The sequence below is a fragment of the Myotis davidii genome, unplaced genomic scaffold (assembly GCF_000327345.1).
Source record: "Myotis davidii unplaced genomic scaffold, ASM32734v1 scaffold2416, whole genome shotgun sequence".
NCBI lineage: Eukaryota > Metazoa > Chordata > Mammalia > Chiroptera > Vespertilionidae > Myotis > Myotis davidii.
Genome location: NW_006287430.1, coordinates 33,198 through 39,039, shown reverse-complemented (window position 1 = coordinate 39,039; position 5,842 = coordinate 33,198). Strand labels below are relative to the sequence as shown.

General features: G+C 38.2%; 1 pseudogene; it reads left to right on the top strand.

Annotated features, from left to right (window-relative positions):
• The first annotated feature begins 359 nt into the window (after window positions 1-359).
• LOC102752251 lies at window positions 360-2,348 on the top strand (annotated as a pseudogene).
• The last annotated feature ends 3,494 nt before the right edge of the window (window positions 2,349-5,842 follow it).

Sequence of the window (5,842 nt, the reverse complement as noted above, 5' to 3'; positions counted from 1 at the left end):
ATCCGTCTCCAGGCAGGTCCACCCACATGCAGATATGCCCACATGAGTACCCGGCGTGATAACATCATCACGCCAACCCCATCACATACACCCCGAACAAATACAAGTGTATGGGACAGGGTTCGCACCATAATGTACTTATGTGGACCAGTCACACATGTGTAGAGAGCCGCTACTGTGTAGAAAGCAGCTGCTGTGTTGAAAGCAGCTACTCTGTTAAAAGCAGCTACTGTGTTGAAAGCAGCAGTATTGGAGGTAAAACGACACTTCATGAATTATAATTACTGGGTAAATGTAAAAGCATGTACTGTAAAATCATCAACTACTGCAAAAAAAATTATCTGTACCATGGGAACTTAATCTGGATGCTGATTGATCTTTTTATATTCAGCTGTGGTTGGTGTGAATACTGCCCCCTTGTGATAGTAACAGGTATGTAAATAAAACAACACGGAGAATGGTAAATCATAGGCAACTTTAATGAACTGTATCGAAACTATGCTATGTATCATCTTTTTTATTATTAAAGCTATTGCTATATATTATTTTCATTAGCAAACCATCCCATGACAATGGATCGTGTAGAGAAGAATGTTAAGAAAAGAAAATATAGTGAAAACAAAATATAGTGAGGATTTTTTACAGTATGGTTTTACCTCAATAATTATAGCAGGAATTGAGAAACCGCAATGTGTTATTTGTTGTGAAGTTCTATCAGCCGAATCTATGAAGCCGAACAAACTAAAACACCATTTTGATAGCAAGCATCCGAGCTTTGCCGGCAAGGATATCAACTATTTTAGAAGCAAAGCTGATGGACTCAAGAACGCCAGACTTGACACTGGTGGCAAGTACCGCAAACAAAATGTAGCAGCCATTGAAGCTTCATATTTGGTGGCACTCAGAATTGCCAGAGCTATGAAATCTTACCCCATTGCTGAGGATTTACTTTTGCCATGGCCAAAGACATTGTTCAAGTTATGATCAGAGACGAATTTGTTACAAAATTGAGTGCAATTTCCTTTCTTAACGACACTGTCCACAGAAGAATAGATGACATGTCTGCTGATATTCTTCATCAGGTAATCCAGGAAATTAAATCTGCTCCACTTCCAATATTTAGTATCCAGATTGATGAATCTACAGACGTTGTAAACTGTTCACAGATACTGGTTTACATGAGGTATATTAATGATGGCGGCTTTAAAGATGAGTTTCTTTTTAGCAAACCTCTTGAAACGACAACTACTGCATGTGATGTATTTGACACAGTTGGTTCATTTCTGAAAGAGCATAAGATCTCTTGGATTTCAACGTTTGGTACTGAATGAGTCATCAAAAGTCATCAGAACTCACTGTATGATTCATCGGCAAATATTAGCAATGAAGACCCTGCCACAAGAGTTACAAGAAGTAATGAAAAGCATCATAAATTGTGTCAATTTTGTAAAGGCAAGCACTTTAAACAGTCGACTGTTTTCACAACTGTGCAACAAGTTAGATGTGCCAAACAATGCTCTGCTATTTCACACTGAAGTGAGATGGTTGTCGAGAGGAAAAATTTTAAACGTGTTTTTTTGTTTATGAAAAACACAAAACGTTTTTTAATCAGAAAGCAAGACTGCAGTTCGAAGCACTTTTCAGTGATAAAAGTGAATACAGAAAATAGCTTACTTGGTTGACATCTTTTCCATCTTGAATGAGTTAAATTTATCACTGCAAGGAGGAAATGCAACATGCCTTGATTTGTCTGAAAAGATCCAATTATTCCAACTGAAACTTAAGCTTTGGCAAAAAAAAATTGGATGAAAGTAAAATTTACATGTTGCCTACCTTATCTGCTTTCTTTGAGGAACATGACATTGAACCACACAAAAGGATTACGGTGACAAGTTCTGTGAAAGAACAGTTGCACATGCTTGCAGACGAAATTTCATCATACTTTCCAAATCTACCTGATACCCTATTTGCACTTGCCAGAAGCCCATTCACAGTCAAAGTTGAAGATGCTCCTGAGCCAGCACAAGAGGAGTTCATTGAACTTATTAACAATGATGCAGCAAGAACTGATTTCTCTACAATGCCAGTTACAAAATTCTGGATCAAGTATTTGCAGTCATATCCTCTTCTGTCTGAGACTGTGTTGCGCCTTCTTCTTCCATTTCCAACAACATATCTTTGTGAAACAGGTTTTTCCAGCTTGTTGGTTATCAAGTCTAAATACAGAAGTAGACTTGTTGTGGAAGATGATCTTCGTTGTGCTCTTGCAAAGACTGCCCCGAGAATTTCTGATCTGGTGAGAAAGAAGCAATCTCAACCTTTGCACTGATGTTGGCTTTTTATTCATACTGTTGCAAAATGTAGCAATGTAGTTTACTGTTGTTATACTGTTACCCATGCTACACCATGCTTCAAGACAAAATTTCATTTATTTGTAATTAGAAATAAATATTTCACAATATATAGAAAATACATCCTGCATATCAGATATTTACATTACGATTCATAACAGTAGCAAAATTACAGTTATGAAGTAGCAACGAAAATAATTTTATGGTTGGGGGTCACCACAACATGAGGAACTGTATTAAAGGGTTTAGGCATTAGGAAGGTTGAGAATCACTGCCCCAGCTGCTGGCTTCGGCTTCCCTCTCGCACCCAGGACCCAGGCTTCCTTCCGGCCACCAGCAGGCACTTGGGAACTGGGCTTGCCTCGCAACCCCGGCTTCATCTAGAAGGACATCCAGTCTAATCAGCATATTATGCTTTTATTATTATAGATAATTCATCTGAGCTTCAAACCATTTTGTGAGGTATGAATGATAGGGATAATTAGTGTATAGTAACCCCTATAAATAAGATAGATTAAATGATTTTCCAAGTCATCCAACTGTAAGTGGCAGTGGTAGACATTTTACCTAGGTCTGCTATATACAAAACCTCTGTTCCTTTCATTTTTCCCAGATTCTTTCTTTTCAGACCCACTATGGAATAAAGCAATACCCCTTCTCAATTGCCCATCCTGCATGAAGCAAGCATTCTGCTCTTTTGGAGGTTTTGAAGAGTACCAGCTTCCAACAGCTACAAGAAAGAGACAGAGTATAAGAGTCTCTATTCCAAAGCATCCCATAAGTGTGAAAGGTGAGGCCAGAATTCTTGGCGGGATAAGTGAATGTTATCTTCATTCCAGAGAATCAGCCAGCCTGAATGTTTGAGAAACTCATTATAGGAGCAGGATGAGGCTTTGAGAGGGATGTAGAGATCAGTCCAGGAGCCTTAAGTCTTTCCTCCCTTTATCTGTTTGCCTCTTCTATCCCCACTAGCTCTTCTGTGTTGTCACTGAATAATTGGAGTGTAGGGCAAGAAGGAGTGTGTAAGAAGAACTAGAGGTGGTTCCATCAACAATGAAATCTACACAGTGAAGGGGGGGAAGTTAGGCATATAGAAGCATTAGGGGGGTTTGTGGTTTCTGTAGGTGAAAGAAACTGCTAATGCTAATAAAGTTTGGATGTCTTTCTTACAGGAAGTTCTACAAGGAGTATGGCCTGCAGTGACCCAGGGGAACTGTGTATGTATCTAGCTTCTCAACCTGAGTTTTTTTATTCCTGGAGAAGTTTACACCTAAGGGTGTTCTCAACAAGAGTGGAGGTTGGTAAAAGAGAATTGTAAGGACATTTGTAGATCTATTGAAAATACAGCCTAGAACAGTGATGGCAAACCTTTTGAGCTCGGCGTGTCAGCATTTTAAAAAACCCTAACTTAACTCTGGTGCCGTGTCACATATAGAAATTTTTTGATATTTGCAACCATACTAAAACAAAGATTTATATTTCTGATATTTATTTTATATATTTAAATGCCATATAACAAAGAAAAATCAACCAAAAATATGAGTTCGTGTGTTACCTCTGACACACGTGTCATAGGTTCACCATCACTGGCCTAGAATGTAGACCAGCAAACACAGAGAAGGGAATCAGGAGGGTAAGACAGATAAGAAGAGGCCTGCTATGGTAAGAACAAATATCAAGCATCAAACCCACAAATTTGGCATATTGGGATGACACTCTAACCAACTGAGCTACCCAGCCAGGACAGTACTAATTCTTTACAAACTCTTCCAAAAAAATAGAAGTTGAGGGGAAAGTTTCCATACCATTATACAAGGCCAATATTACCCTGATACCAAATTGAACAAAAACAACACAGGAAATAAAAAAATGCAGGCCAATATCTCTTATGAATATGGAGACAAAAGTCCTCAATAAAATACTAGCAAACAAAATTCAGAAACATCTTAAAAGAATCCTATATAATAAAGAGCTAATATGCAAATGGCCATCACACCCTCACACCGTCACTCCATAATGCCCTCACACTGTCACAATCCATCATCAGGAGACTGCGTGTGCAGCGGGTGTGCGTGGGTGGGTGGGGACTTGATCCTGTGTGCACAGCACGAAAGGGGCAGAGCCCAGCAGCTCTGCACAGAGAGGCCTGGGGTTCCCGCAGCTCCACGTGGTGCAGAGGAGGGACTCCTGGCTCCGGCCTACCTCTTTGGGGCAATCCATCAAGGAGTCCCAGATGGATGGGTGGGGCCTACCTCTTTGCGGCAATGGATTGTGGGGCTCCCACACTGTGAGAGGGCACAGGCTAGGCAGGGGGATCCCTGCCCCCCCCCCGAGTGCACAGATTTTGTGCACTGGGCCTCTAGTTATATATAATGATTAATTGGGATTTATCCCCAGGGTACAAGGTTTACATACCAAATCAATTAATGTTATGCAATAACAATAAAATAAAAATAAAAGCAAAAATAATAATAAAATAAAATAAAAGCACATAATTATCTCAATAGACAAAGAAAAAGCTTTTGACAAAATAAAATACCCTTTCTTGATAAAAGCACTCAGCAAATTTGGAATTAAAGAACGACTCCTCAATCTGATACATAGCATTAAAAACCCTAGCTAATATTGTATGTAATGGTGAAATATTGGATGCTTTCCCAATAAAATTGGGAACAGGACAAGAATATCTGCTCTTACCCTTTCCATTCAATATTGTGCTTGAGGTTTTAGCCAGACAACTAGGAAAGAAAAATAAACACAATGAATCCATATTGGAAAGAAGAACGAAACTATTCTATTCAGACGTGATGTGATTTTATACATAAAAAATTATAAGGAATCCACTAAAAATGTATCAGGACTAACAAACAAGTTCAGGAATCTCAAAGGGAAGGTGATAGTGGGGGGTGGGAAGAGATTAACCAAAGAATTTATATGCCTATATGCATTACCTATGGACACAGAAAATAGGGTAGTGAAGGCTTGGGATAGGGCAGGAACCAAGTAGAGGGGAACAATAGGGCGGGGCGTAAGAAACATCTGTAATACTCTCAACAATAAAGATTTTAAAAAAAACAAGTTCAGTAAGATTGCAGAATACAAATTCAATATTCAAAAATCAAATGTATTCCAATATAATTTCAATAAAAAATCATAAAATGAATTACCATAACAATTTCATTCACAACAGCATCAAAAAGAGTTAAATATGTAGGAATAAATTAACAAAAGTAGTGCACAAATTATAACCTGAAAAAATACAACACATTGTCAAAAGAAATTAAAGATCTATATAAATGGTAAAATATCCCATGTTTATGAATCAGAAGACTTGACATTGCTAAGTATTAACTGATCTACAGATTCAATGTAATCCCTACAAGTATCCCAACTGGCTTCTTTTTAGAAACATAGTAGGTAAATCTATAATTCATATGGAACTGCAAGAAATGTAGAATAGCCTAAATATTCTTGAGAAAAACTAAATTAGG